Source organism: Lissotriton vulgaris, chromosome 10 (assembly GCF_964263255.1).
Source record: "Lissotriton vulgaris chromosome 10, aLisVul1.2, whole genome shotgun sequence".
In the NCBI taxonomy this organism is placed as follows: Eukaryota; Metazoa; Chordata; class Amphibia; order Caudata; family Salamandridae; genus Lissotriton; species Lissotriton vulgaris.
Genome location: NC_141698.1, coordinates 535,917,247 through 535,943,279, shown reverse-complemented (window position 1 = coordinate 535,943,279; position 26,033 = coordinate 535,917,247). Strand labels below are relative to the sequence as shown.

At 47.4% G+C, this 26,033-nt stretch overlaps 46 non-coding genes across 46 annotated transcripts; all 46 read right to left on the bottom strand.

Annotated features, from left to right (window-relative positions):
• Positions 1-180: 180 nt before the first annotated feature.
• Positions 181-253, bottom strand: TRNAV-AAC (transfer RNA valine (anticodon AAC)). The gene has a single exon. It is a non-coding gene; the product is annotated as a tRNA-Val (tRNA).
• A 385-nt stretch (positions 254-638) lies between these two features.
• On the bottom strand, positions 639-710 carry TRNAP-AGG (transfer RNA proline (anticodon AGG)). The gene has a single exon. It is a non-coding gene; the product is annotated as a tRNA-Pro (tRNA).
• A 405-nt stretch (positions 711-1,115) lies between these two features.
• On the bottom strand, positions 1,116-1,188 carry TRNAV-UAC (transfer RNA valine (anticodon UAC)). Its single transcript has one exon. It is a non-coding gene; the product is annotated as a tRNA-Val (tRNA).
• Positions 1,189-1,573: 385 nt separating this feature from the next.
• On the bottom strand, positions 1,574-1,645 carry TRNAP-CGG (transfer RNA proline (anticodon CGG)). The gene has a single exon. It is a non-coding gene; the product is annotated as a tRNA-Pro (tRNA).
• A 932-nt stretch (positions 1,646-2,577) lies between these two features.
• On the bottom strand, positions 2,578-2,689 carry TRNAL-CAA (transfer RNA leucine (anticodon CAA)). The gene is made up of 2 exons: positions 2,652-2,689; positions 2,578-2,623 (listed from the first exon to the last, which is right to left on the bottom strand). It is a non-coding gene; the product is annotated as a tRNA-Leu (tRNA).
• Positions 2,690-2,982: 293 nt separating this feature from the next.
• On the bottom strand, positions 2,983-3,055 carry TRNAV-AAC (transfer RNA valine (anticodon AAC)). Its single transcript has one exon. It is a non-coding gene; the product is annotated as a tRNA-Val (tRNA).
• A 385-nt stretch (positions 3,056-3,440) lies between these two features.
• TRNAP-AGG (transfer RNA proline (anticodon AGG)) lies at positions 3,441-3,512 on the bottom strand. Its single transcript has one exon. It is a non-coding gene; the product is annotated as a tRNA-Pro (tRNA).
• Positions 3,513-3,917: 405 nt separating this feature from the next.
• TRNAV-UAC (transfer RNA valine (anticodon UAC)) lies at positions 3,918-3,990 on the bottom strand. The gene has a single exon. It is a non-coding gene; the product is annotated as a tRNA-Val (tRNA).
• Positions 3,991-4,375: 385 nt separating this feature from the next.
• Positions 4,376-4,447, bottom strand: TRNAP-CGG (transfer RNA proline (anticodon CGG)). The gene has a single exon. It is a non-coding gene; the product is annotated as a tRNA-Pro (tRNA).
• Positions 4,448-5,379: 932 nt separating this feature from the next.
• TRNAL-CAA (transfer RNA leucine (anticodon CAA)) lies at positions 5,380-5,491 on the bottom strand. Its single transcript has 2 exons — positions 5,454-5,491; positions 5,380-5,425 (listed from the first exon to the last, which is right to left on the bottom strand). It is a non-coding gene; the product is annotated as a tRNA-Leu (tRNA).
• A 293-nt stretch (positions 5,492-5,784) lies between these two features.
• TRNAV-AAC (transfer RNA valine (anticodon AAC)) lies at positions 5,785-5,857 on the bottom strand. The gene has a single exon. It is a non-coding gene; the product is annotated as a tRNA-Val (tRNA).
• A 385-nt stretch (positions 5,858-6,242) lies between these two features.
• On the bottom strand, positions 6,243-6,314 carry TRNAP-AGG (transfer RNA proline (anticodon AGG)). Its single transcript has one exon. It is a non-coding gene; the product is annotated as a tRNA-Pro (tRNA).
• A 405-nt stretch (positions 6,315-6,719) lies between these two features.
• TRNAV-UAC (transfer RNA valine (anticodon UAC)) lies at positions 6,720-6,792 on the bottom strand. Its single transcript has one exon. It is a non-coding gene; the product is annotated as a tRNA-Val (tRNA).
• Positions 6,793-7,177: 385 nt separating this feature from the next.
• On the bottom strand, positions 7,178-7,249 carry TRNAP-CGG (transfer RNA proline (anticodon CGG)). The gene has a single exon. It is a non-coding gene; the product is annotated as a tRNA-Pro (tRNA).
• A 932-nt stretch (positions 7,250-8,181) lies between these two features.
• TRNAL-CAA (transfer RNA leucine (anticodon CAA)) lies at positions 8,182-8,293 on the bottom strand. Its single transcript has 2 exons — positions 8,256-8,293; positions 8,182-8,227 (listed from the first exon to the last, which is right to left on the bottom strand). It is a non-coding gene; the product is annotated as a tRNA-Leu (tRNA).
• A 293-nt stretch (positions 8,294-8,586) lies between these two features.
• On the bottom strand, positions 8,587-8,659 carry TRNAV-AAC (transfer RNA valine (anticodon AAC)). Its single transcript has one exon. It is a non-coding gene; the product is annotated as a tRNA-Val (tRNA).
• A 385-nt stretch (positions 8,660-9,044) lies between these two features.
• On the bottom strand, positions 9,045-9,116 carry TRNAP-AGG (transfer RNA proline (anticodon AGG)). Its single transcript has one exon. It is a non-coding gene; the product is annotated as a tRNA-Pro (tRNA).
• Positions 9,117-9,521: 405 nt separating this feature from the next.
• TRNAV-UAC (transfer RNA valine (anticodon UAC)) lies at positions 9,522-9,594 on the bottom strand. The gene has a single exon. It is a non-coding gene; the product is annotated as a tRNA-Val (tRNA).
• Positions 9,595-9,979: 385 nt separating this feature from the next.
• On the bottom strand, positions 9,980-10,051 carry TRNAP-CGG (transfer RNA proline (anticodon CGG)). The gene has a single exon. It is a non-coding gene; the product is annotated as a tRNA-Pro (tRNA).
• Positions 10,052-10,983: 932 nt separating this feature from the next.
• TRNAL-CAA (transfer RNA leucine (anticodon CAA)) lies at positions 10,984-11,095 on the bottom strand. Its single transcript has 2 exons — positions 11,058-11,095; positions 10,984-11,029 (listed from the first exon to the last, which is right to left on the bottom strand). It is a non-coding gene; the product is annotated as a tRNA-Leu (tRNA).
• Positions 11,096-11,388: 293 nt separating this feature from the next.
• TRNAV-AAC (transfer RNA valine (anticodon AAC)) lies at positions 11,389-11,461 on the bottom strand. Its single transcript has one exon. It is a non-coding gene; the product is annotated as a tRNA-Val (tRNA).
• A 385-nt stretch (positions 11,462-11,846) lies between these two features.
• Positions 11,847-11,918, bottom strand: TRNAP-AGG (transfer RNA proline (anticodon AGG)). Its single transcript has one exon. It is a non-coding gene; the product is annotated as a tRNA-Pro (tRNA).
• Positions 11,919-12,323: 405 nt separating this feature from the next.
• TRNAV-UAC (transfer RNA valine (anticodon UAC)) lies at positions 12,324-12,396 on the bottom strand. Its single transcript has one exon. It is a non-coding gene; the product is annotated as a tRNA-Val (tRNA).
• Positions 12,397-12,781: 385 nt separating this feature from the next.
• Positions 12,782-12,853, bottom strand: TRNAP-CGG (transfer RNA proline (anticodon CGG)). The gene has a single exon. It is a non-coding gene; the product is annotated as a tRNA-Pro (tRNA).
• Positions 12,854-13,785: 932 nt separating this feature from the next.
• On the bottom strand, positions 13,786-13,897 carry TRNAL-CAA (transfer RNA leucine (anticodon CAA)). Its single transcript has 2 exons — positions 13,860-13,897; positions 13,786-13,831 (listed from the first exon to the last, which is right to left on the bottom strand). It is a non-coding gene; the product is annotated as a tRNA-Leu (tRNA).
• Positions 13,898-14,190: 293 nt separating this feature from the next.
• TRNAV-AAC (transfer RNA valine (anticodon AAC)) lies at positions 14,191-14,263 on the bottom strand. The gene has a single exon. It is a non-coding gene; the product is annotated as a tRNA-Val (tRNA).
• Positions 14,264-14,648: 385 nt separating this feature from the next.
• On the bottom strand, positions 14,649-14,720 carry TRNAP-AGG (transfer RNA proline (anticodon AGG)). The gene has a single exon. It is a non-coding gene; the product is annotated as a tRNA-Pro (tRNA).
• A 405-nt stretch (positions 14,721-15,125) lies between these two features.
• TRNAV-UAC (transfer RNA valine (anticodon UAC)) lies at positions 15,126-15,198 on the bottom strand. Its single transcript has one exon. It is a non-coding gene; the product is annotated as a tRNA-Val (tRNA).
• Positions 15,199-15,583: 385 nt separating this feature from the next.
• On the bottom strand, positions 15,584-15,655 carry TRNAP-CGG (transfer RNA proline (anticodon CGG)). Its single transcript has one exon. It is a non-coding gene; the product is annotated as a tRNA-Pro (tRNA).
• Positions 15,656-16,587: 932 nt separating this feature from the next.
• On the bottom strand, positions 16,588-16,699 carry TRNAL-CAA (transfer RNA leucine (anticodon CAA)). The gene is made up of 2 exons: positions 16,662-16,699; positions 16,588-16,633 (listed from the first exon to the last, which is right to left on the bottom strand). It is a non-coding gene; the product is annotated as a tRNA-Leu (tRNA).
• A 293-nt stretch (positions 16,700-16,992) lies between these two features.
• On the bottom strand, positions 16,993-17,065 carry TRNAV-AAC (transfer RNA valine (anticodon AAC)). Its single transcript has one exon. It is a non-coding gene; the product is annotated as a tRNA-Val (tRNA).
• A 385-nt stretch (positions 17,066-17,450) lies between these two features.
• On the bottom strand, positions 17,451-17,522 carry TRNAP-AGG (transfer RNA proline (anticodon AGG)). The gene has a single exon. It is a non-coding gene; the product is annotated as a tRNA-Pro (tRNA).
• Positions 17,523-17,927: 405 nt separating this feature from the next.
• On the bottom strand, positions 17,928-18,000 carry TRNAV-UAC (transfer RNA valine (anticodon UAC)). The gene has a single exon. It is a non-coding gene; the product is annotated as a tRNA-Val (tRNA).
• Positions 18,001-19,389: 1,389 nt separating this feature from the next.
• Positions 19,390-19,501, bottom strand: TRNAL-CAA (transfer RNA leucine (anticodon CAA)). The gene is made up of 2 exons: positions 19,464-19,501; positions 19,390-19,435 (listed from the first exon to the last, which is right to left on the bottom strand). It is a non-coding gene; the product is annotated as a tRNA-Leu (tRNA).
• A 293-nt stretch (positions 19,502-19,794) lies between these two features.
• Positions 19,795-19,867, bottom strand: TRNAV-AAC (transfer RNA valine (anticodon AAC)). The gene has a single exon. It is a non-coding gene; the product is annotated as a tRNA-Val (tRNA).
• A 385-nt stretch (positions 19,868-20,252) lies between these two features.
• TRNAP-AGG (transfer RNA proline (anticodon AGG)) lies at positions 20,253-20,324 on the bottom strand. The gene has a single exon. It is a non-coding gene; the product is annotated as a tRNA-Pro (tRNA).
• Positions 20,325-20,729: 405 nt separating this feature from the next.
• On the bottom strand, positions 20,730-20,802 carry TRNAV-UAC (transfer RNA valine (anticodon UAC)). The gene has a single exon. It is a non-coding gene; the product is annotated as a tRNA-Val (tRNA).
• A 385-nt stretch (positions 20,803-21,187) lies between these two features.
• TRNAP-CGG (transfer RNA proline (anticodon CGG)) lies at positions 21,188-21,259 on the bottom strand. The gene has a single exon. It is a non-coding gene; the product is annotated as a tRNA-Pro (tRNA).
• Positions 21,260-22,191: 932 nt separating this feature from the next.
• TRNAL-CAA (transfer RNA leucine (anticodon CAA)) lies at positions 22,192-22,303 on the bottom strand. The gene is made up of 2 exons: positions 22,266-22,303; positions 22,192-22,237 (listed from the first exon to the last, which is right to left on the bottom strand). It is a non-coding gene; the product is annotated as a tRNA-Leu (tRNA).
• Positions 22,304-22,596: 293 nt separating this feature from the next.
• Positions 22,597-22,669, bottom strand: TRNAV-AAC (transfer RNA valine (anticodon AAC)). The gene has a single exon. It is a non-coding gene; the product is annotated as a tRNA-Val (tRNA).
• A 385-nt stretch (positions 22,670-23,054) lies between these two features.
• On the bottom strand, positions 23,055-23,126 carry TRNAP-AGG (transfer RNA proline (anticodon AGG)). Its single transcript has one exon. It is a non-coding gene; the product is annotated as a tRNA-Pro (tRNA).
• A 405-nt stretch (positions 23,127-23,531) lies between these two features.
• Positions 23,532-23,604, bottom strand: TRNAV-UAC (transfer RNA valine (anticodon UAC)). The gene has a single exon. It is a non-coding gene; the product is annotated as a tRNA-Val (tRNA).
• A 385-nt stretch (positions 23,605-23,989) lies between these two features.
• TRNAP-CGG (transfer RNA proline (anticodon CGG)) lies at positions 23,990-24,061 on the bottom strand. Its single transcript has one exon. It is a non-coding gene; the product is annotated as a tRNA-Pro (tRNA).
• A 932-nt stretch (positions 24,062-24,993) lies between these two features.
• On the bottom strand, positions 24,994-25,105 carry TRNAL-CAA (transfer RNA leucine (anticodon CAA)). Its single transcript has 2 exons — positions 25,068-25,105; positions 24,994-25,039 (listed from the first exon to the last, which is right to left on the bottom strand). It is a non-coding gene; the product is annotated as a tRNA-Leu (tRNA).
• A 293-nt stretch (positions 25,106-25,398) lies between these two features.
• TRNAV-AAC (transfer RNA valine (anticodon AAC)) lies at positions 25,399-25,471 on the bottom strand. Its single transcript has one exon. It is a non-coding gene; the product is annotated as a tRNA-Val (tRNA).
• Positions 25,472-25,856: 385 nt separating this feature from the next.
• TRNAP-AGG (transfer RNA proline (anticodon AGG)) lies at positions 25,857-25,928 on the bottom strand. Its single transcript has one exon. It is a non-coding gene; the product is annotated as a tRNA-Pro (tRNA).
• Positions 25,929-26,033: the final 105 nt, after the last annotated feature.

The window sequence follows — 26,033 nt, the reverse complement described above, 5'->3', positions numbered from 1 at the left end:
CACAAAATAAAAATAGGCCCAAGAACAACCCCCAGATGATCGATGGAGATAACTTTGTTTCGTCTGCAAAGGTAAAAAAAAATTCTCGCGGCTCACCGTGTTCAAAGACCACCTCTTCTTAAACTTGCATTGAGATAATAAGGTTTTAGAGTGTGCACAAAAAAAGCATCCAATGCACAGTGTTTCTGCCCCGTCTCGAACCGGGGACCTTTCGCGTGTTAGGCGAACGTGATGACCACTACACTACAGAAACTACCTTGGTGCTTTCTACTGTTAGAGGAAAGTTTCTCTCAAGTCTTCACCCTACTTCTATTCTGCTGTATCAGCAGCGGCTCAGAATGTGCAGAACAAGTGTGAAAACCTCAGAGATATCATCCAACATGCTTGCAATTAGACGTATTCAAAACTCACTTGTGCAGGCATCGACAGGCAAATATCTGATGCCTAAATGCCAGCGAGTACAGCTTGGGAAAGCATCACCTGGGACACACTGAGACTAAGCAGGTAGGCAGATAAAGCATGGTGATCCATTTTTCTTCTGAGGTTAGAAATATGTTGTGCAACAATGCACCCAGTATAACGAGAAATAGTCAGGCATAGTGCTTTTTTAGTAGGGTTTGTATGTTTACCTCTAAAAAGGGCTCGTCAGGGATTTGAACCCGGGACCTCTCGCACCCTAAGCGAGAATCATACCCCTAGACCAACGAGCCACGCAAGAGTCACCTCTGACACGGCTCCAGGGGTTAGTGGCAGCTAGCCAGTACATGCTGCTCTGTTCTGCAATATGATTGCTGTCTTTTCCATGACCGTCATCAAACAAGAAATTAAAAAGCCTCTGTCCTTCAGACAGTTTGTTTGCTTTAAGTGTCTGCTCGTGGTGAGGACAAGAGAAGCATTTCTTCTCTCATGCCTTGCTTTCATGAAGTAGGCCCACCCTACAGAGCAAAGTGCGAGCAAGCGAATGGCGCAAGCTATCGTCACTTCTCTTTTCGAGCTGTCACTGAGATCTCTGGAGCACACTACGTCAGGCTGGTGAGGAATAGACAGCCTCTATTATCTCAGCTTTTCTATAAAGTGAGCCAGTAAATGCAAACACTGTGAAAAACAGCAAGCTGCATTTCTGCCCGGTCTCGAACCAGGGACCTTTCGCGTGTAAGGCGAACGTGATAACCACTACACTACAGAAACAGACACTACCTCAGGAATCTTGTTGGCGTGTATTGGGTTGGAACGCACAGACTAAGGGCCAACGTCCTTGAAGCTCAAAGTTGGGCTCTCCTTACCCGGTCTCTCTTTCTTTGGAAGACAGGAATGAGGACCACTTTTTTCCCCAAGAGGCGATTTTGAAACCATATCCTGAAATGACACTAGAAAAACTCTTTGCATGTAATGTTCCTACACTGCTGGTCCAGCCCAGAAAAGCAGTTGCAAGGAAGTCCTGCACTCCTTTATCATGTCAAAAGTGGAAAATAGCGTGCAGGGTAAGGAACCTTCTCGACATACACAGCGTCTTATAGCATTGAAAAGAAGAAAGGCTCCTATATGACAAGCAGCCTGAAAACTTCCACAGGATGGGCTCGTCCGGGATTTGAACCCGGGACCTCTCGCACCCGAAGCGAGAATCATACCCCTAGACCAACGAGCCTGAGTGGCCAGGAGACATTTTGAACAATTACTGAAGCGTCTTTCAGAAAACAGCAGGGCTATTTGGCTCGTCTCCCTATAAGTGAGCCACACAAAGTCATGTTTTCTCTCAAGTTGTTGTTTTTTCACTCCAGCAAGGAAGGGGGCAGCCAATCTCCTATCGGCCAGTGAGCAGTAAAAAGGCACAGATGAGAACAGCAAGCACTTTCTGGCACTTGTACTCCTCTGCAAGTCCTGGACCCTTGCTCCATAGACTTCCACACCAGAAGCAATGAAGGGCCCACCATTTCTTGCGCCTGAGAAAGAGGTGTTTGATATTTGGATTCAAACGCGCCCGCTCAGCGCTCGATCAGGCTCGATCAGGCGAGATTTATATGAGTGGCTCACAGGCCTGAAACATTCACCTGGGAGACCCAGAGTGGCTGACTTCCCAGTATGGCCATTGTTGGGCGAGTCTCCTCCTTTCCTCCTGCCTCAATCTAGAATTGGCTGCAAATCACAAGAGGGAGTGCAATGTCCGTGTGTAGTGCCTACTACCAGCTACCTCTCTGTCTTCCTTATGTAAATTAGAATTTTCAAGGGGGGACCATTGGCAATCTGCTCCTCCCACATAACCAGGAAGCCCTGTTGAACATGTCTGCCTGTGTTGTTGCAGGGACAGTGCCTTCTCTGCCAAAAAGGTGGCAGGAGAGCCTCACAACAAATGATGGGATCAACTGCTTATTTCGAAACCCAGCAAGGCAGTTACTGTGATGGATTGCAAATGTAATGGAAGGTGTGCCTGCGGTGTCACTTTCAGAAATACATGGAATTGTGATTGAGGGCCCAGCCTGGTGGATTTCTCTTTATTTACTACAGGTTCCCGCAAATATTGTGGTGTGTGTGGGGAATGCACTGCAAAAATTAGGAAGACTTAAGGGTGTAAAAGGGACCTGTCAGAAGTGGGATTTGAACCCACGCCTCCATGAGGAGACCAGAAGGCTCAGCATCACTGAAGATCAAGCTCTCTTGAGTCTGGCGCCTTAGACCACTCGGCCATCCTGACGGCTCAGGGTGTGCTTAGTTCTGACTTTTCTGTCTGCACCTGCCAACGTTTCCACTTACAACGTTCACAGAAATGTCACAGGTGTAAAGGCCCCAACAATACAACATAGCTCACACAAAATAAAAATAGGCCCAAGAACAACCCCCAGATGATCGATGGAGATAACTTTGTTTCGTCTGCAAAGGTAAAAAAAAATTCTCGCGGCTCACCGTGTTCAAAGACCACCTCTTCTTAAACTTGCATTGAGATAATAAGGTTTTAGAGTGTGCACAAAAAAAGCATCCAATGCACAGTGTTTCTGCCCCGTCTCGAACCGGGGACCTTTCGCGTGTTAGGCGAACGTGATGACCACTACACTACAGAAACTACCTTGGTGCTTTCTACTGTTAGAGGAAAGTTTCTCTCAAGTCTTCACCCTACTTCTATTCTGCTGTATCAGCAGCGGCTCAGAATGTGCAGAACAAGTGTGAAAACCTCAGAGATATCATCCAACATGCTTGCAATTAGACGTATTCAAAACTCACTTGTGCAGGCATCGACAGGCAAATATCTGATGCCTAAATGCCAGCGAGTACAGCTTGGGAAAGCATCACCTGGGACACACTGAGACTAAGCAGGTAGGCAGATAAAGCATGGTGATCCATTTTTCTTCTGAGGTTAGAAATATGTTGTGCAACAATGCACCCAGTATAACGAGAAATAGTCAGGCATAGTGCTTTTTTAGTAGGGTTTGTATGTTTACCTCTAAAAAGGGCTCGTCAGGGATTTGAACCCGGGACCTCTCGCACCCTAAGCGAGAATCATACCCCTAGACCAACGAGCCACGCAAGAGTCACCTCTGACACGGCTCCAGGGGTTAGTGGCAGCTAGCCAGTACATGCTGCTCTGTTCTGCAATATGATTGCTGTCTTTTCCATGACCGTCATCAAACAAGAAATTAAAAAGCCTCTGTCCTTCAGACAGTTTGTTTGCTTTAAGTGTCTGCTCGTGGTGAGGACAAGAGAAGCATTTCTTCTCTCATGCCTTGCTTTCATGAAGTAGGCCCACCCTACAGAACAAAGTGCGAGCAAGCGAATGGCGCAAGCTATCGTCACTTCTCTTTTCGAGCTGTCACTGAGATCTCTGGAGCACACTACGTCAGGCTGGTGAGGAATAGACAGCCTCTATTATCTCAGCTTTTCTATAAAGTGAGCCAGTAAATGCAAACACTGTGAAAAACAGCAAGCTGCATTTCTGCCCGGTCTCGAACCAGGGACCTTTCGCGTGTAAGGCGAACGTGATAACCACTACACTACAGAAACAGACACTACCTCAGGAATCTTGTTGGCGTGTATTGGGTTGGAACGCACAGACTAAGGGCCAACGTCCTTGAAGCTCAAAGTTGGGCTCTCCTTACCCGGTCTCTCTTTCTTTGGAAGACAGGAATGAGGACCACTTTTTTCCCCAAGAGGCGATTTTGAAACCATATCCTGAAATGACACTAGAAAAACTCTTTGCATGTAATGTTCCTACACTGCTGGTCCAGCCCAGAAAAGCAGTTGCAGGGAAGTCCTGCACTCCTTTATCATGTCAAAAGTGGAAAATAGCGTGCAGGGTAAGGAACCTTCTCGACATACACAGCGTCTTATAGCATTGAAAAGAAGAAAGGCTCCTATATGACAAGCAGCCTGAAAACTTCCACAGGATGGGCTCGTCCGGGATTTGAACCCGGGACCTCTCGCACCCGAAGCGAGAATCATACCCCTAGACCAACGAGCCTGAGTGGCCAGGAGACATTTTGAACAATTACTGAAGCGTCTTTCAGAAAACAGCAGGGCTATTTGGCTCGTCTCCCTATAAGTGAGCCACACAAAGTCATGTTTTCTCTCAAGTTGTTGTTTTTTCACTCCAGCAAGGAAGGGGGCAGCCAATCTCCTATCGGCCAGTGAGCAGTAAAAAGGCACAGATGAGAACAGCAAGCACTTTCTGGCACTTGTACTCCTCTGCAAGTCCTGGACCCTTGCTCCATAGACTTCCACACCAGAAGCAATGAAGGGCCCACCATTTCTTGCGCCTGAGAAAGAGGTGTTTGATATTTGGATTCAAACGCGCCCGCTCAGCGCTCGATCAGGCTCGATCAGGCGAGATTTATATGAGTGGCTCACAGGCCTGAAACATTCACCTGGGAGACCCAGAGTGGCTGACTTCCCAGTATGGCCATTGTTGGGCGAGTCTCCTCCTTTCCTCCTGCCTCAATCTAGAATTGGCTGCAAATCACAAGAGGGAGTGCAATGTCCGTGTGTAGTGCCTACTACCAGCTACCTCTCTGTCTTCCTTATGTAAATTAGAATTTTCAAGGGGGGACCATTGGCAATCTGCTCCTCCCACATAACCAGGAAGCCCTGTTGAACATGTCTGCCTGTGTTGTTGCAGGGACAGTGCCTTCTCTGCCCAAAAGGTGGCAGGAGAGCCTCACAACAAATGATGGGATCAACTGCTTATTTCGAAACCCAGCAAGGCAGTTACTGTGATGGATTGCAAATGTAATGGAAGGTGTGCCTGCGGTGTCACTTTCAGAAATACATGGAATTGTGATTGAGGGCCCAGCCTGGTGGATTTCTCTTTATTTACTACAGGTTCCCGCAAATATTGTGGTGTGTGTGGGGAATGCACTGCAAAAATTAGGAAGACTTAAGGGTGTAAAAGGGACCTGTCAGAAGTGGGATTTGAACCCACGCCTCCATGAGGAGACCAGAAGGCTCAGCATCACTGAAGATCAAGCTCTCTTGAGTCTGGCGCCTTAGACCACTCGGCCATCCTGACGGCTCAGGGTGTGCTTAGTTCTGACTTTTCTGTCTGCACCTGCCAACGTTTCCACTTACAACGTTCACAGAAATGTCACAGGTGTAAAGGCCCCAACAATACAACATAGCTCACACAAAATAAAAATAGGCCCAAGAACAACCCCCAGATGATCGATGGAGATAACTTTGTTTCGTCTGCAAAGGTAAAAAAAAATTCTCGCGGCTCACCGTGTTCAAAGACCACCTCTTCTTAAACTTGCATTGAGATAATAAGGTTTTAGAGTGTGCACAAAAAAAGCATCCAATGCACAGTGTTTCTGCCCCGTCTCGAACCGGGGACCTTTCGCGTGTTAGGCGAACGTGATGACCACTACACTACAGAAACTACCTTGGTGCTTTCTACTGTTAGAGGAAAGTTTCTCTCAAGTCTTCACCCTACTTCTATTCTGCTGTATCAGCAGCGGCTCAGAATGTGCAGAACAAGTGTGAAAACCTCAGAGATATCATCCAACATGCTTGCAATTAGACGTATTCAAAACTCACTTGTGCAGGCATCGACAGGCAAATATCTGATGCCTAAATGCCAGCGAGTACAGCTTGGGAAAGCATCACCTGGGACACACTGAGACTAAGCAGGTAGGCAGATAAAGCATGGTGATCCATTTTTCTTCTGAGGTTAGAAATATGTTGTGCAACAATGCACCCAGTATAACGAGAAATAGTCAGGCATAGTGCTTTTTTAGTAGGGTTTGTATGTTTACCTCTAAAAAGGGCTCGTCAGGGATTTGAACCCGGGACCTCTCGCACCCTAAGCGAGAATCATACCCCTAGACCAACGAGCCACGCAAGAGTCACCTCTGACACGGCTCCAGGGGTTAGTGGCAGCTAGCCAGTACATGCTGCTCTGTTCTGCAATATGATTGCTGTCTTTTCCATGACCGTCATCAAACAAGAAATTAAAAAGCCTCTGTCCTTCAGACAGTTTGTTTGCTTTAAGTGTCTGCTCGTGGTGAGGACAAGAGAAGCATTTCTTCTCTCATGCCTTGCTTTCATGAAGTAGGCCCACCCTACAGAGCAAAGTGCGAGCAAGCGAATGGCGCAAGCTATCGTCACTTCTCTTTTCGAGCTGTCACTGAGATCTCTGGAGCACACTACGTCAGGCTGGTGAGGAATAGACAGCCTCTATTATCTCAGCTTTTCTATAAAGTGAGCCAGTAAATGCAAACACTGTGAAAAACAGCAAGCTGCATTTCTGCCCGGTCTCGAACCAGGGACCTTTCGCGTGTAAGGCGAACGTGATAACCACTACACTACAGAAACAGACACTACCTCAGGAATCTTGTTGGCGTGTATTGGGTTGGAACGCACAGACTAAGGGCCAACGTCCTTGAAGCTCAAAGTTGGGCTCTCCTTACCCGGTCTCTCTTTCTTTGGAAGACAGGAATGAGGACCACTTTTTTCCCCAAGAGGCGATTTTGAAACCATATCCTGAAATGACACTAGAAAAACTCTTTGCATGTAATGTTCCTACACTGCTGGTCCAGCCCAGAAAAGCAGTTGCAAGGAAGTCCTGCACTCCTTTATCATGTCAAAAGTGGAAAATAGCGTGCAGGGTAAGGAACCTTCTCGACATACACAGCGTCTTATAGCATTGAAAAGAAGAAAGGCTCCTATATGACAAGCAGCCTGAAAACTTCCACAGGATGGGCTCGTCCGGGATTTGAACCCGGGACCTCTCGCACCCGAAGCGAGAATCATACCCCTAGACCAACGAGCCTGAGTGGCCAGGAGACATTTTGAACAATTACTGAAGCGTCTTTCAGAAAACAGCAGGGCTATTTGGCTCGTCTCCCTATAAGTGAGCCACACAAAGTCATGTTTTCTCTCAAGTTGTTGTTTTTTCACTCCAGCAAGGAAGGGGGCAGCCAATCTCCTATCGGCCAGTGAGCAGTAAAAAGGCACAGATGAGAACAGCAAGCACTTTCTGGCACTTGTACTCCTCTGCAAGTCCTGGACCCTTGCTCCATAGACTTCCACACCAGAAGCAATGAAGGGCCCACCATTTCTTGCGCCTGAGAAAGAGGTGTTTGATATTTGGATTCAAACGCGCCCGCTCAGCGCTCGATCAGGCTCGATCAGGCGAGATTTATATGAGTGGCTCACAGGCCTGAAACATTCACCTGGGAGACCCAGAGTGGCTGACTTCCCAGTATGGCCATTGTTGGGCGAGTCTCCTCCTTTCCTCCTGCCTCAATCTAGAATTGGCTGCAAATCACAAGAGGGAGTGCAATGTCCGTGTGTAGTGCCTACTACCAGCTACCTCTCTGTCTTCCTTATGTAAATTAGAATTTTCAAGGGGGGACCATTGGCAATCTGCTCCTCCCACATAACCAGGAAGCCCTGTTGAACATGTCTGCCTGTGTTGTTGCAGGGACAGTGCCTTCTCTGCCAAAAAGGTGGCAGGAGAGCCTCACAACAAATGATGGGATCAACTGCTTATTTCGAAACCCAGCAAGGCAGTTACTGTGATGGATTGCAAATGTAATGGAAGGTGTGCCTGCGGTGTCACTTTCAGAAATACATGGAATTGTGATTGAGGGCCCAGCCTGGTGGATTTCTCTTTATTTACTACAGGTTCCCGCAAATATTGTGGTGTGTGTGGGGAATGCACTGCAAAAATTAGGAAGACTTAAGGGTGTAAAAGGGACCTGTCAGAAGTGGGATTTGAACCCACGCCTCCATGAGGAGACCAGAAGGCTCAGCATCACTGAAGATCAAGCTCTCTTGAGTCTGGCGCCTTAGACCACTCGGCCATCCTGACGGCTCAGGGTGTGCTTAGTTCTGACTTTTCTGTCTGCACCTGCCAACGTTTCCACTTACAACGTTCACAGAAATGTCACAGGTGTAAAGGCCCCAACAATACAACATAGCTCACACAAAATAAAAATAGGCCCAAGAACAACCCCCAGATGATCGATGGAGATAACTTTGTTTCGTCTGCAAAGGTAAAAAAAAATTCTCGCGGCTCACCGTGTTCAAAGACCACCTCTTCTTAAACTTGCATTGAGATAATAAGGTTTTAGAGTGTGCACAAAAAAAGCATCCAATGCACAGTGTTTCTGCCCCGTCTCGAACCGGGGACCTTTCGCGTGTTAGGCGAACGTGATGACCACTACACTACAGAAACTACCTTGGTGCTTTCTACTGTTAGAGGAAAGTTTCTCTCAAGTCTTCACCCTACTTCTATTCTGCTGTATCAGCAGCGGCTCAGAATGTGCAGAACAAGTGTGAAAACCTCAGAGATATCATCCAACATGCTTGCAATTAGACGTATTCAAAACTCACTTGTGCAGGCATCGACAGGCAAATATCTGATGCCTAAATGCCAGCGAGTACAGCTTGGGAAAGCATCACCTGGGACACACTGAGACTAAGCAGGTAGGCAGATAAAGCATGGTGATCCATTTTTCTTCTGAGGTTAGAAATATGTTGTGCAACAATGCACCCAGTATAACGAGAAATAGTCAGGCATAGTGCTTTTTTAGTAGGGTTTGTATGTTTACCTCTAAAAAGGGCTCGTCAGGGATTTGAACCCGGGACCTCTCGCACCCTAAGCGAGAATCATACCCCTAGACCAACGAGCCACGCAAGAGTCACCTCTGACACGGCTCCAGGGGTTAGTGGCAGCTAGCCAGTACATGCTGCTCTGTTCTGCAATATGATTGCTGTCTTTTCCATGACCGTCATCAAACAAGAAATTAAAAAGCCTCTGTCCTTCAGACAGTTTGTTTGCTTTAAGTGTCTGCTCGTGGTGAGGACAAGAGAAGCATTTCTTCTCTCATGCCTTGCTTTCATGAAGTAGGCCCACCCTACAGAGCAAAGTGCGAGCAAGCGAATGGCGCAAGCTATCGTCACTTCTCTTTTCGAGCTGTCACTGAGATCTCTGGAGCACACTACGTCAGGCTGGTGAGGAATAGACAGCCTCTATTATCTCAGCTTTTCTATAAAGTGAGCCAGTAAATGCAAACACTGTGAAAAACAGCAAGCTGCATTTCTGCCCGGTCTCGAACCAGGGACCTTTCGCGTGTAAGGCGAACGTGATAACCACTACACTACAGAAACAGACACTACCTCAGGAATCTTGTTGGCGTGTATTGGGTTGGAACGCACAGACTAAGGGCCAACGTCCTTGAAGCTCAAAGTTGGGCTCTCCTTACCCGGTCTCTCTTTCTTTGGAAGACAGGAATGAGGACCACTTTTTTCCCCAAGAGGCGATTTTGAAACCATATCCTGAAATGACACTAGAAAAACTCTTTGCATGTAATGTTCCTACACTGCTGGTCCAGCCCAGAAAAGCAGTTGCAAGGAAGTCCTGCACTCCTTTATCATGTCAAAAGTGGAAAATAGCGTGCAGGGTAAGGAACCTTCTCGACATACACAGCGTCTTATAGCATTGAAAAGAAGAAAGGCTCCTATATGACAAGCAGCCTGAAAACTTCCACAGGATGGGCTCGTCCGGGATTTGAACCCGGGACCTCTCGCACCCGAAGCGAGAATCATACCCCTAGACCAACGAGCCTGAGTGGCCAGGAGACATTTTGAACAATTACTGAAGCGTCTTTCAGAAAACAGCAGGGCTATTTGGCTCGTCTCCCTATAAGTGAGCCACACAAAGTCATGTTTTCTCTCAAGTTGTTGTTTTTTCACTCCAGCAAGGAAGGGGGCAGCCAATCTCCTATCGGCCAGTGAGCAGTAAAAAGGCACAGATGAGAACAGCAAGCACTTTCTGGCACTTGTACTCCTCTGCAAGTCCTGGACCCTTGCTCCATAGACTTCCACACCAGAAGCAATGAAGGGCCCACCATTTCTTGCGCCTGAGAAAGAGGTGTTTGATATTTGGATTCAAACGCGCCCGCTCAGCGCTCGATCAGGCTCGATCAGGCGAGATTTATATGAGTGGCTCACAGGCCTGAAACATTCACCTGGGAGACCCAGAGTGGCTGACTTCCCAGTATGGCCATTGTTGGGCGAGTCTCCTCCTTTCCTCCTGCCTCAATCTAGAATTGGCTGCAAATCACAAGAGGGAGTGCAATGTCCGTGTGTAGTGCCTACTACCAGCTACCTCTCTGTCTTCCTTATGTAAATTAGAATTTTCAAGGGGGGACCATTGGCAATCTGCTCCTCCCACATAACCAGGAAGCCCTGTTGAACATGTCTGCCTGTGTTGTTGCAGGGACAGTGCCTTCTCTGCCAAAAAGGTGGCAGGAGAGCCTCACAACAAATGATGGGATCAACTGCTTATTTCGAAACCCAGCAAGGCAGTTACTGTGATGGATTGCAAATGTAATGGAAGGTGTGCCTGCGGTGTCACTTTCAGAAATACATGGAATTGTGATTGAGGGCCCAGCCTGGTGGATTTCTCTTTATTTACTACAGGTTCCCGCAAATATTGTGGTGTGTGTGGGGAATGCACTGCAAAAATTAGGAAGACTTAAGGGTGTAAAAGGGACCTGTCAGAAGTGGGATTTGAACCCACGCCTCCATGAGGAGACCAGAAGGCTCAGCATCACTGAAGATCAAGCTCTCTTGAGTCTGGCGCCTTAGACCACTCGGCCATCCTGACGGCTCAGGGTGTGCTTAGTTCTGACTTTTCTGTCTGCACCTGCCAACGTTTCCACTTACAACGTTCACAGAAATGTCACAGGTGTAAAGGCCCCAACAATACAACATAGCTCACACAAAATAAAAATAGGCCCAAGAACAACCCCCAGATGATCGATGGAGATAACTTTGTTTCGTCTGCAAAGGTAAAAAAAAATTCTCGCGGCTCACCGTGTTCAAAGACCACCTCTTCTTAAACTTGCATTGAGATAATAAGGTTTTAGAGTGTGCACAAAAAAAGCATCCAATGCACAGTGTTTCTGCCCCGTCTCGAACCGGGGACCTTTCGCGTGTTAGGCGAACGTGATGACCACTACACTACAGAAACTACCTTGGTGCTTTCTACTGTTAGAGGAAAGTTTCTCTCAAGTCTTCACCCTACTTCTATTCTGCTGTATCAGCAGCGGCTCAGAATATGCAGAACAAGTGTGAAAACCTCAGAGATATCATCCAACATGCTTGCAATTAGACGTATTCAAAACTCACTTGTGCAGGCATCGACAGGCAAATATTTGATGCCTAAATGCCAGCGAGTACAGCTTGGGAAAGCATCACCTGGGACACACTGAGACTAAGCAGGTAGGCAGATAAAGCATGGTGATCCATTTTTCTTCTGAGGTTAGAAATATGTTGTGCAACAATGCACCCAGTATAACGAGAAATAGTCAGGCATAGTGCTTTTTTAGTAGGGTTTGTATGTTTACCTCTAAAAAGGGCTCGTCCGGGATTTGAACCCGGGACCTCTCGCACCCTAAGCGAGAATCATACCCCTAGACCAACGAGCCACGCAAGAGTCACCTCTGACACGGCTCCAGGGGTTAGTGGCAGCTAGCCAGTACATGCTGCTCTGTTCTGCAATATGATTGCTGTCTTTTCCATGACCGTCATCAAACAAGAAATTAAAAAGCCTCTGTCCTTCAGACAGTTTGTTTGCTTTAAGTGTCTGCTCGTGGTGAGGACAAGAGAAGCATTTCTTCTCTCATGCCTTGCTTTCATGAAGTAGGCCCACCCTACAGAGCAAAGTGCGAGCAAGCGAATGGCGCAAGCTATCGTCACTTCTCTTTTCGAGCTGTCACTGAGATCTCTGGAGCACACTACGTCAGGCTGGTGAGGAATAGACAGCCTCTATTATCTCAGCTTTTCTATAAAGTGAGCCAGTAAATGCAAACACTGTGAAAAACAGCAAGCTGCATTTCTGCCCGGTCTCGAACCAGGGACCTTTCGCGTGTAAGGCGAACGTGATAACCACTACACTACAGAAACAGACACTACCTCAGGAATCTTGTTGGCGTGTATTGGGTTGGAACGCACAGACTAAGGGCCAACGTCCTTGAAGCTCAAAGTTGGGCTCTCCTTACCCGGTCTCTCTTTCTTTGGAAGACAGGAATGAGGACCACTTTTTTCCCCAAGAGGCGATTTTGAAACCATATCCTGAAATGACACTAGAAAAACTCTTTGCATGTAATGTTCCTACACTGCTGGTCCAGCCCAGAAAAGCAGTTGCAAGGAAGTCCTGCACTCCTTTATCATGTCAAAAGTGGAAAATAGCGTGCAGGGTAAGGAACCTTCTCGACATACACAGCGTCTTATAGCATTGAAAAGAAGAAAGGCTCCTATATGACAAGCAGCCTGAAAACTTCCACAGGATGGGCTCGTCCGGGAATTGAACCCGGGACCTCTCGCACCCGAAGCGAGAATCATACCCCTAGACCAACGAGCCTGAGTGGCCAGGAGACATTTTGAACAATTACTGAAGCGTCTTTCAGAAAACAGCAGGGCTATTTGGCTCGTCTCCCTATAAGTGAGCCACACAAAGTCATGTTTTCTCTCAAGTTGTTGTTTTTTCACTCCAGCAAGGAAGGGGGCAGCCAATCTCCTATCGGCCAGTGAGCAGTAAAAAGGCACAGATGAGAACAGCAAGCACTTTCTGGCACTTGTACTCCTCTGCAAGTCCTGGACCCTTGCTCCATAGACTTCCACACCAGAAGCAATGAAGGGCCCACCATTTCTTGCGCCTGAGAAAGAGGTGTTTGATATTTGGATTCAAACGCGCCCGCTCAGCGCTCGATCAGGCTCGATCAGGCGAGATTTATATGAGTGGCTCACAGGCCTGAAACATTCACCTGGGAGACCCAGAGTGGCTGACTTCCCAGTATGGCCATTGTTGGGCGAGTCTCCTCCTTTCCTCCTGCCTCAATCTAGAATTGGCTGCAAATCACAAGAGGGAGTGCAATGTCCGTGTGTAGTGCCTACTACCAGCTACCTCTCTGTCTTCCTTATGTAAATTAGAATTTTCAAGGGGGGACCATTGGCAATCTGCTCCTCCCACATAACCAGGAAGCCCTGTTGAACATGTCTGCCTGTGTTGTTGCAGGGACAGTGCCTTCTCTGCCAAAAAGGTGGCAGGAGAGCCTCACAACAAATGATGGGATCAACTGCTTATTTCGAAACCCAGCAAGGCAGTTACTGTGATGGATTGCAAATGTAATGGAAGGTGTGCCTGCGGTGTCACTTTCAGAAATACATGGAATTGTGATTGAGGGCCCAGCCTGGTGGATTTCTCTTTATTTACTACAGGTTCCCGCAAATATTGTGGTGTGTGTGGGGAATGCACTGCAAAAATTAGGAAGACTTAAGGGTGTAAAAGGGACCTGTCAGAAGTGGGATTTGAACCCACGCCTCCATGAGGAGACCAGAAGGCTCAGCATCACTGAAGATCAAGCTCTCTTGAGTCTGGCGCCTTAGACCACTCGGCCATCCTGACGGCTCAGGGTGTGCTTAGTTCTGACTTTTCTGTCTGCACCTGCCAACGTTTCCACTTACAACGTTCACAGAAATGTCACAGGTGTAAAGGCCCCAACAATACAACATAGCTCACACAAAATAAAAATAGGCCCAAGAACAACCCCCAGATGATCGATGGAGATAACTTTGTTTCGTCTGCAAAGGTAAAAAAAAATTCTCGCGGCTCACCGTGTTCAAAGACCACCTCTTCTTAAACTTGCATTGAGATAATAAGGTTTTAGAGTGTGCACAAAAAAAGCATCCAATGCACAGTGTTTCTGCCCCGTCTCGAACCGGGGACCTTTCGCGTGTTAGGCGAACGTGATGACCACTACACTACAGAAACTACCTTGGTGCTTTCTACTGTTAGAGGAAAGTTTCTCTCAAGTCTTCACCCTACTTCTATTCTGCTGTATCAGCAGCGGCTCAGAATGTGCAGAACAAGTGTGAAAACCTCAGAGATATCATCCAACATGCTTGCAATTAGACGTATTCAAAACTCACTTGTGCAGGCATCGACAGGCAAATATCTGATGCCTAAATGCCAGCGAGTACAGCTTGGGAAAGCATCACCTGGGACACACTGAGACTAAGCAGGTAGGCAGATAAAGCATGGTGATCCATTTTTCTTCTGAGGTTAGAAATATGTTGTGCAACAATGCACCCAGTATAACGAGAAATAGTCAGGCATAGTGCTTTTTTAGTAGGGTTTGTATGTTTACCTCTAAAAAGGGCTCGTCAGGGATTTGAACCCGGGACCTCTCGCACCCTAAGCGAGAATCATACCCCTAGACCAACGAGCCACGCAAGAGTCACCTCTGACACGGCTCCAGGGGTTAGTGGCAGCTAGCCAGTACATGCTGCTCTGTTCTGCAATATGATTGCTGTCTTTTCCATGACCGTCATCAAACAAGAAATTAAAAAGCCTCTGTCCTTCAGACAGTTTGTTTGCTTTAAGTGTCTGCTCGTGGTGAGGACAAGAGAAGCATTTCTTCTCTCATGCCTTGCTTTCATGAAGTAGGCCCACCCTACAGAGCAAAGTGCGAGCAAGCGAATGGCGCAAGCTATCGTCACTTCTCTTTTCGAGCTGTCACTGAGATCTCTGGAGCACACTACGTCAGGCTGGTGAGGAATAGACAGCCTCTATTATCTCAGCTTTTCTATAAAGTGAGCCAGTAAATGCAAACACTGTGAAAAACAGCAAGCTGCATTTCTGCCCGGTCTCGAACCAGGGACCTTTCGCGTGTAAGGCGAACGTGATAACCACTACACTACAGAAACAGACACTACCTCAGGAATCTTGTTGGCGTGTATTGGGTTGGAACGCACAGACTAAGGGCCAACGTCCTTGAAGCTCAAAGTTGGGCTCTCCTTACCCGGTCTCTCTTTCTTTGGAAGACAGGAATGAGGACCACTTTTTTCCCCAAGAGGCGATTTTGAAACCATATCCTGAAATGACACTAGAAAAACTCTTTGCATGTAATGTTCCTACACTGCTGGTCCAGCCCAGAAAAGCAGTTGCAAGGAAGTCCTGCACTCCTTTATCATGTCAAAAGTGGAAAATAGCGTGCAGGGTAAGGAACCTTCTCGACATACACAGCGTCTTATAGCATTGAAAAGAAGAAAGGCTCCTATATGACAAGCAGCCTGAAAACTTCCACAGGATGGGCTCGTCCGGGATTTGAACCCGGGACCTCTCGCACCCGAAGCGAGAATCATACCCCTAGACCAACGAGCCTGAGTGGCCAGGAGACATTTTGAACAATTACTGAAGCGTCTTTCAGAAAACAGCAGGGCTATTTGGCTCGTCTCCCTATAAGTGAGCCACACAAAGTCATGTTTTCTCTCAAGTTGTTGTTTTTTCACTCCAGCAAGGAAGGGGGCAGCCAATCTCCTATCGGCCAGTGAGCAGTAAAAAGGCACAGATGAGAACAGCAAGCACTTTCTGGCACTTGTACTCCTCTGCAAGTCCTGGACCCTTGCTCCATAGACTTCCACACCAGAAGCAATGAAGGGCCCACCATTTCTTGCGCCTGAGAAAGAGGTGTTTGATATTTGGATTCAAACGCGCCCGCTCAGCGCTCGATCAGGCTCGATCAGGCGAGATTTATATGAGTGGCTCACAGGCCTGAAACATTCACCTGGGAGACCCAGAGTGGCTGACTTCCCAGTATGGCCATTGTTGGGCGAGTCTGCTCCTTTCCTCCTGCCTCAATCTAGAATTGGCTGCAAATCACAAGAGGGAGTGCAATGTCCGTGTGTAGTGCCTACTACCAGCTACCTCTCTGTCTTCCTTATGTAAATTAGAATTTTCAAGGGGGGACCATTGGCAATCTGCTCCTCCCACATAACCAGGAAGCCCTGTTGAACATGTCTGCCTGTGTTGTTGCAGGGACAGTGCCTTCTCTGCCAAAAAGGTGGCAGGAGAGCCTCACAACAAATGATGGGATCAACTGCTTATTTCGAAACCCAGCAAGGCAGTTACTGTGATGGATTGCAAATGTAATGGAAGGTGTGCCTGCGGTGTCACTTTCAGAAATACATGGAATTGTGATTGAGGGCCCAGCCTGGTGGATTTCTCTTTATTTACTACAGGTTCCCGCAAATATTGTGGTGTGTGTGGGGAATGCACTGCAAAAATTAGGAAGACTTAAGGGTGTAAAAGGGACCTGTCAGAAGTGGGATTTGAACCCACGCCTCCATGAGGAGACCAGAAGGCTCAGCATCACTGAAGATCAAGCTCTCTTGAGTCTGGCGCCTTAGACCACTCGGCCATCCTGACGGCTCAGGGTGTGCTTAGTTCTGACTTTTCTGTCTGCACCTGCCAACGTTTCCACTTACAACGTTCACAGAAATGTCACAGGTGTAAAGGCCCCAACAATACAACATAGCTCACACAAAATAAAAATAGGCCCAAGAACAACCCCCAGATGATCGATGGAGATAACTTTGTTTCGTCTGCAAAGGTAAAAAAAAATTCTCGCGGCTCACCGTGTTCAAAGACCACCTCTTCTTAAACTTGCATTGAGATAATAAGGTTTTAGAGTGTGCACAAAAAAAGCATCCAATGCACAGTGTTTCTGCCCCGTCTCGAACCGGGGACCTTTCGCGTGTTAGGCGAACGTGATGACCACTACACTACAGAAACTACCTTGGTGCTTTCTACTGTTAGAGGAAAGTTTCTCTCAAGTCTTCACCCTACTTCTATTCTGCTGTATCAGCAGCGGCTCAGAATGTGCAGAACAAGTGTGAAAACCTCAGAGATATCATCCAACATGCTTGCAATTAGACGTATTCAAAACTCACTTGTGCAGGCATCGACAGGCAAATATCTGATGCCTAAATGCCAGCGAGTACAGCTTGGGAAAGCATCACCTGGGACACACTGAGACTAAGCAGGTAGGCAGATAAAGCATGGTGATCCATTTTTCTTCTGAGGTTAGAAATATGTTGTGCAACAATGCACCCAGTATAACGAGAAATAGTCAGGCATAGTGCTTTTTTAGTAGGGTTTGTATGTTTACCTCTAAAAAGGGCTCGTCCGGGATTTGAACCCGGGACCTCTCGCATCCTAAGCGAGAATCATACCCCTAGACCAACGAGCCACGCAAGAGTCACCTCTGACACGGCTCCAGGGGTTAGTGGCAGCTAGCCAGTACATGCTGCTCTGTTCTGCAATATGATTGCTGTCTTTTCCATGACCGTCATCAAACAAGAAATTAAAAAGCCTCTGTCCTTCAGACAGTTTGTTTGCTTTAAGTGTCTGCTCGTGGTGAGGACAAGAGAAGCATTTCTTCTCTCATGCCTTGCTTTCATGAAGTAGGCCCACCCTACAGAGCAAAGTGCGAGCAAGCGAATGGCGCAAGCTATCGTCACTTCTCTTTTCGAGCTGTCACTGAGATCTCTGGAGCACACTACGTCAGGCTGGTGAGGAATAGACAGCCTCTATTATCTCAGCTTTTCTATAAAGTGAGCCAGTAAATGCAAACACTGTGAAAAACAGCAAGCTGCATTTCTGCCCGGTCTCGAACCAGGGACCTTTCGCGTGTAAGGCGAACGTGATAACCACTACACTACAGAAACAGACACTACCTCAGGAATCTTGTTGGCGTGTATTGGGTTGGAACGCACAGACTAAGGGCCAACGTCCTTGAAGCTCAAAGTTGGGCTCTCCTTACCCGGTCTCTCTTTCTTTGGAAGACAGGAATGAGGACCACTTTTTTCCCCAAGAGGCGATTTTGAAACCATATCCTGAAATGACACTAGAAAAACTCTTTGCATGTAATGTTCCTACACTGCTGGTCCAGCCCAGAAAAGCAGTTGCAAGGAAGTCCTGCACTCCTTTATCATGTCAAAAGTGGAAAATAGCGTGCAGGGTAAGGAACCTTCTCGACATACACAGCGTCTTATAGCATTGAAAAGAAGAAAGGCTCCTATATGACAAGCAGCCTGAAAACTTCCACAGGATGGGCTCGTCCGGGATTTGAACTCGGGACCTCTCGCACCCGAAGCGCGAATCATACCCCTAGACCAACGAGCCTGAGTGGCCAGGAGACATTTTGAACAATTACTGAAGCGTCTTTCAGAAAACAGCAGGGCTATTTGGCTCGTCTCCCTATAAGTGAGCCACACAAAGTCATGTTTTCTCTCAAGTTGTTGTTTTTTCACTCCAGCAAGGAAGGGGGCAGCCAATCTCCTATCGGCCAGTGAGCAGTAAAAAGGCACAGATGAGAACAGCAAGCACTTTCTGGCACTTGTACTCCTCTGCAAGTCCTGGACCCTTGCTCCATAGACTTCCACACCAGAAGCAATGAAGGGCCCACCATTTCTTGCGCCTGAGAAAGAGGTGTTTGATATTTGGATTCAAACGCGCCCGCTCAGCGCTCGATCAGGCTCGATCAGGCGAGATTTATATGAGTGGCTCACAGGCCTGAAACATTCACCTGGGAGACCCAGAGTGGCTGACTTCCCAGTATGGCCATTGTTGGGCGAGTCTCCTCCTTTCCTCCTGCCTCAATCTAGAATTGGCTGCAAATCACAAGAGGGAGTGCAATGTCCGTGTGTAGTGCCTACTACCAGCTACCTCTCTGTCTTCCTTATGTAAATTAGAATTTTCAAGGGGGGACCATTGGCAATCTGCTCCTCCCACATAACCAGGAAGCCCTGTTGAACATGTCTGCCTGTGTTGTTGCAGGGACAGTGCCTTCTCTGCCAAAAAGGTGGCAGGAGAGCCTCACAACAAATGATGGGATCAACTGCTTATTTCGAAACCCAGCAAGGCAGTTACTGTGATGGATTGCAAATGTAATGGAAGGTGTGCCTGCGGTGTCACTTTCAGAAATACATGGAATTGTGATTGAGGGCCCAGCCTGGTGGATTTCTCTTTATTTACTACAGGTTCCCGCAAATATTGTGGTGTGTGTGGGGAATGCACTGCAAAAATTAGGAAGACTTAAGGGTGTAAAAGGGACCTGTCAGAAGTGGGATTTGAACCCACGCCTCCATGAGGAGACCAGAAGGCTCAGCATCACTGAAGATCAAGCTCTCTTGAGTCTGGCGCCTTAGACCACTCGGCCATCCTGACGGCTCAGGGTGTGCTTAGTTCTGACTTTTCTGTCTGCACCTGCCAACGTTTCCACTTACAACGTTCACAGAAATGTCACAGGTGTAAAGGCCCCAACAATACAACATAGCTCACACAAAATAAAAATAGGCCCAAGAACAACCCCCAGATGATCGATGGAGATAACTTTGTTTCGTCTGCAAAGGTAAAAAAAAATTCTCGCGGCTCACCGTGTTCAAAGACCACCTCTTCTTAAACTTGCATTGAGATAATAAGGTTTTAGAGTGTGCACAAAAAAAGCATCCAATGCACAGTGTTTCTGCCCCGTCTCGAACCGGGGACCTTTCGCGTGTTAGGTGAACGTGATGACCACTACACTACAGAAACTACCTTGGTGCTTTCTACTGTTAGAGGAAAGTTTCTCTCAAGTCTTCACCCTACTTCTATTCTGCTGTATCAGCAGCGGCTCAGAATATGCAGAACAAGTGTGAAAACCTCAGAGATATCATCCAACATGCTTGCAATTAGACGTATTCAAAACTCACTTGTGCAGGCATCGACAGGCAAATATTTGATGCCTAAATGCCAGCGAGTACAGCTTGGGAAAGCATCACCTGGGACACACTGAGACTAAGCAGGTAGGCAGATAAAGCATGGTGATCCATTTTTCTTCTGAGGTTAGAAATATGTTGTGCAACAATGCACCCAGTATAACGAGAAATAGTCAGGCATAGTGCTTTTTTAGTAGGGTTTGTATGTTTACCTCTAAAAAGGGCTCGTCCGGGATTTGAACCCGGGACCTCTCGCACCCTAAGCGAGAATCATACCCCTAGACCAACGAGCCACGCAAGAGTCACCTCTGACACGGCTCCAGGGGTTAGTGGCAGCTAGCCAGTACATGCTGCTCTGTTCTGCAATATGATTGCTGTCTTTTCCATGACCGTCATCAAACAAGAAATTAAAAAGCCTCTGTCCTTCAGACAGTTTGTTTGCTTTAAGTGTCTGCTCGTGGTGAGGACAAGAGAAGCATTTCTTCTCTCATGCCTTGCTTTCATGAAGTAGGCCCACCCTACAGAGCAAAGTGCGAGCAAGCGAATGGCGCAAGCTATCGTCACTTCTCTTTTCGAGCTGTCACTGAGATCTCTGGAGCACACTACGTCAGGCTGGTGAGGAATAGACAGCCTCTATTATCTCAGCTTTTCTATAAAGTGAGCCAGTAAATGCAAACACTGTGAAAAACAGCAAGCTGCATTTCTGCCCGGTCTCGAACCAGGGACCTTTCGCGTGTAAGGCGAACGTGATAACCACTACACTACAGAAACAGACACTACCTCAGGAATCTTGTTGGCGTGTATTGGGTTGGAACGCACAGACTAAGGGCCAACGTCCTTGAAGCTCAAAGTTGGGCTCTCCTTACCCGGTCTCTCTTTCTTTGGAAGACAGGAATGAGGACCACTTTTTTCCCCAAGAGGCGATTTTGAAACCATATCCTGAAATGACACTAGAAAAACTCTTTGCATGTAATGTTCCTACACTGCTGGTCCAGCCCAGAAAAGCAGTTGCAAGGAAGTCCTGCACTCCTTTATCATGTCAAAAGTGGAAAATAGCGTGCAGGGTAAGGAACCTTCTCGACATACACAGCGTCTTATAGCATTGAAAAGAAGAAAGGCTCCTATATGACAAGCAGCCTGAAAACTTCCACAGGATGGGCTCGTCCGGGAATTGAACCCGGGACCTCTCGCACCCGAAGCGAGAATCATACCCCTAGACCAACGAGCCTGAGTGGCCAGGAGACATTTTGAACAATTACTGAAGCGTCTTTCAGAAAACAGCAGGGCTATTTGGCTCGTCTCCCTATAAGTGAGCCACACAAAGTCATGTTTTCTCTCAAGTTGTTGTTTTTTCACTCCAGCAAGGAAGGGGGCAGCCAATCTCCTATCGGCCAGTGAGCAGTAAAAAGGCACAGATGAGAACAGCAAGCACTTTCTGGCACTTGTACTCCTCTGCAAGTCCTGGACCCTTGCTCCATAGACTTCCACACCAGAAGCAATGAAGGGCCCACCATTTCTTGCGCCTGAGAAAGAGGTGTTTGATATTTGGATTCAAACGCGCCCGCTCAGCGCTCGATCAGGCTCGATCAGGCGAGATTTATATGAGTGGCTCACAGGCCTGAAACATTCACCTGGGAGACCCAGAGTGGCTGACTTCCCAGTATGGCCATTGTTGGGCGAGTCTCCTCCTTTCCTCCTGCCTCAATCTAGAATTGGCTGCAAATCACAAGAGGGAGTGCAATGTCCGTGTGTAGTGCCTACTACCAGCTACCTCTCTGTCTTCCTTATGTAAATTAGAATTTTCAAGGGGGGACCATTGGCAATCTGCTCCTCCCACATAACCAGGAAGCCCTGTTGAACATGTCTGCCTGTGTTGTTGCAGGGACAGTGCCTTCTCTGCCAAAAAGGTGGCAGGAGAGCCTCACAACAAATGATGGGATCAACTGCTTATTTCGAAACCCAGCAAGGCAGTTACTGTGATGGATTGCAAATGTAATGGAAGGTGTGCCTGCGGTGTCACTTTCAGAAATACATGGAATTGTGATTGAGGGCCCAGCCTGGTGGATTTCTCTTTATTTACTACAGGTTCCCGCAAATATTGTGGTGTGTGTGGGGAATGCACTGCAAAAATTAGGAAGACTTAAGGGTGTAAAAGGGACCTGTCAGAAGTGGGATTTGAACCCACGCCTCCATGAGGAGACCAGAAGGCTCAGCATCACTGAAGATCAAGCTCTCTTGAGTCTGGCGCCTTAGACCACTCGGCCATCCTGACGGCTCAGGGTGTGCTTAGTTCTGACTTTTCTGTCTGCACCTGCCAACGTTTCCACTTACAACGTTCACAGAAATGTCACAGGTGTAAAGGCCCCAACAATACAACATAGCTCACACAAAATAAAAATAGGCCCAAGAACAACCCCCAGATGATCGATGGAGATAACTTTGTTTCGTCTGCAAAGGTAAAAAAAAATTCTCGCGGCTCACCGTGTTCAAAGACCACCTCTTCTTAAACTTGCATTGAGATAATAAGGTTTTAGAGTGTGCACAAAAAAAGCATCCAATGCACAGTGTTTCTGCCCCGTCTCGAACCGGGGACCTTTCGCGTGTTAGGCGAACGTGATGACCACTACACTACAGAAACTACCTTGGTGCTTTCTACTGTTAGAGGAAAGTTTCTCTCAAGTCTTCACCCTACTTCTATTCTGCTGTATCAGCAGCGGCTCAGAATGTGCAGAACAAGTGTGAAAACCTCAGAGATATCATCCAACATGCTTGCAATTAGACGTATTCAAAACTCACTTGTGCAGGCATCGACAGGCAAATATCTGATGCCTAAATGCCAGCGAGTACAGCTTGGGAAAGCATCACCTGGGACACACTGAGACTAAGCAGGTAGGCAGATAAAGCATGGTGATCCATTTTTCTTCTGAGGTTAGAAATATGTTGTGCAACAATGCACCCAGTATAACGAGAAATAGTCAGGCATAGTGCTTTTTTAGTAGGGTTTGTATGTTTACCTCTAAAAAGGGCTCGTCAGGGATTTGAACCCGGGACCTCTCGCACCCTAAGCGAGAATCATACCCCTAGACCAACGAGCCACGCAAGAGTCACCTCTGACACGGCTCCAGGGGTTAGTGGCAGCTAGCCAGTACATGCTGCTCTGTTCTGCAATATGATTGCTGTCTTTTCCATGACCGTCATCAAACAAGAAATTAAAAAGCCTCTGTCCTTCAGACAGTTTGTTTGCTTTAAGTGTCTGCTCGTGGTGAGGACAAGAGAAGCATTTCTTCTCTCATGCCTTGCTTTCATGAAGTAGGCCCACCCTACAGAGCAAAGTGCGAGCAAGCGAATGGCGCAAGCTATCGTCACTTCTCTTTTCGAGCTGTCACTGAGATCTCTGGAGCACACTACGTCAGGCTGGTGAGGAATAGACAGCCTCTATTATCTCAGCTTTTCTATAAAGTGAGCCAGTAAATGCAAACACTGTGAAAAACAGCAAGCTGCATTTCTGCCCGGTCTCGAACCAGGGACCTTTCGCGTGTAAGGCGAACGTGATAACCACTACACTACAGAAACAGACACTACCTCAGGAATCTTGTTGGCGTGTATTGGGTTGGAACGCACAGACTAAGGGCCAACGTCCTTGAAGCTCAAAGTTGGGCTCTCCTTACCCGGTCTCTCTTTCTTTGGAAGACAGGAATGAGGACCACTTTTTTCCCCAAGAGGCGATTTTGAAACCATATCCTGAAATGACACTAGAAAAACTCTTTGCATGTAATGTTCCTACACTGCTGGTCCAGCCCAGAAAAGCAGTTGCAAGGAAGTCCTGCACTCCTTTATCATGTCAAAAGTGGAAAATAGCGTGCAGGGTAAGGAACCTTCTCGACATACACAGCGTCTTATAGCATTGAAAAGAAGAAAGGCTCCTATATGACAAGCAGCCTGAAAACTTCCACAGGATGGGCTCGTCCGGGATTTGAACCCGGGACCTCTCGCACCCGAAGCGAGAATCATACCCCTAGACCAACGAGCCTGAGTGGCCAGGAGACATTTTGAACAATTACTGAAGCGTCTTTCAGAAAACAGCAGGGCTATTTGGCTCGTCTCCCTATAAGTGAGCCACACAAAGTCATGTTTTCTCTCAAGTTGTTGTTTTTTCACTCCAGCAAGGAAGGGGGCAGCCAATCTCCTATCGGCCAGTGAGCAGTAAAAAGGCACAGATGAGAACAGCAAGCACTTTCTGGCACTTGTACTCCTCTGCAAGTCCTGGACCCTTGCTCCATAGACTTCCACACCAGAAGCAATGAAGGGCCCACCATTTCTTGCGCCTGAGAAAGAGGTGTTTGATATTTGGATTCAAACGCGCCCGCTCAGCGCTCGATCAGGCTCGATCAGGCGAGATTTATATGAGTGGCTCACAGGCCTGAAACATTCACCTGGGAGACCCAGAGTGGCTGACTTCCCAGTATGGCCATTGTTGGGCGAGTCTCCTCCTTTCCTCCTGCCTCAATCTAGAATTGGCTGCAAATCACAAGAGGGAGTGCAATGTCCGTGTGTAGTGCCTACTACCAGCTACCTCTCTGTCTTCCTTATGTAAATTAGAATTTTCAAGGGGGGACCATTGGCAATCTGCTCCTCCCACATAACCAGGAAGCCCTGTTGAACATGTCTGCCTGTGTTGTTGCAGGGACAGTGCCTTCTCTGCCAAAAAGGTGGCAGGAGAGCCTCACAACAAATGATGGGATCAACTGCTTATTTCGAAACCCAGCAAGGCAGTTACTGTGATGGATTGCAAATGTAATGGAAGGTGTGCCTGCGGTGTCACTTTCAGAAATACATGGAATTGTGATTGAGGGCCCAGCCTGGTGGATTTCTCTTTATTTACTACAGGTTCCCGCAAATATTGTGGTGTGTGTGGGGAATGCACTGCAAAAATTAGGAAGACTTAAGGGTGTAAAAGGGACCTGTCAGAAGTGGGATTTGAACCCACGCCTCCATGAGGAGACCAGAAGGCTCAGCATCACTGAAGATCAAGCTCTCTTGAGTCTGGCGCCTTAGACCACTCGGCCATCCTGACGGCTCAGGGTGTGCTTAGTTCTGACTTTTCTGTCTGCACCTGCCAACGTTTCCACTTACAACGTTCACAGAAATGTCACAGGTGTAAAGGCCCCAACAATACAACATAGCTCACACAAAATAAAAATAGGCCCAAGAACAACCCCCAGATGATCGATGGAGATAACTTTGTTTCGTCTGCAAAGGTAAAAAAAAATTCTCGCGGCTCACCGTGTTCAAAGACCACCTCTTCTTAAACTTGCATTGAGATAATAAGGTTTTAGAGTGTGCACAAAAAAAGCATCCAATGCACAGTGTTTCTGCCCCGTCTCGAACCGGGGACCTTTCGCGTGTTAGGCGAACGTGATGACCACTACACTACAGAAACTACCTTGGTGCTTTCTACTGTTAGAGGAAAGTTTCTCTCAAGTCTTCACCCTACTTCTATTCTGCTGTATCAGCAGCGGCTCAGAATGTGCAGAACAAGTGTGAAAACCTCAGAGATATCATCCAACATGCTTGCAATTAGACGTATTCAAAACTCACTTGTGCAGGCATCGACAGGCAAATATCTGATGCCTAAATGCCAGCGAGTACAGCTTGGGAAAGCATCACCTGGGACACACTGAGACTAAGCAGGTAGGCAGATAAAGCATGGTGATCCATTTTTCTTCTGAGGTTAGAAATATGTTGTGCAACAATGCACCCAGTATAACGAGAAATAGTCAGGCATAGTGCTTTTTTAGTAGGGTTTGTATGTTTACCTCTAAAAAGGGCTCGTCCGGGATTTGAACCCGGGACCTCTCGCACCCTAAGCGAGAATCCTACCCCTAGACCAACGAGCCACGCAAGAGTCACCTCTGACACGGCTCCAGGGGTTAGTGGCAGCTAGCCAGTACATGCTGCTCTGTTCTGCAATATGATTGCTGTCTTTTCCATGACCGTCATCA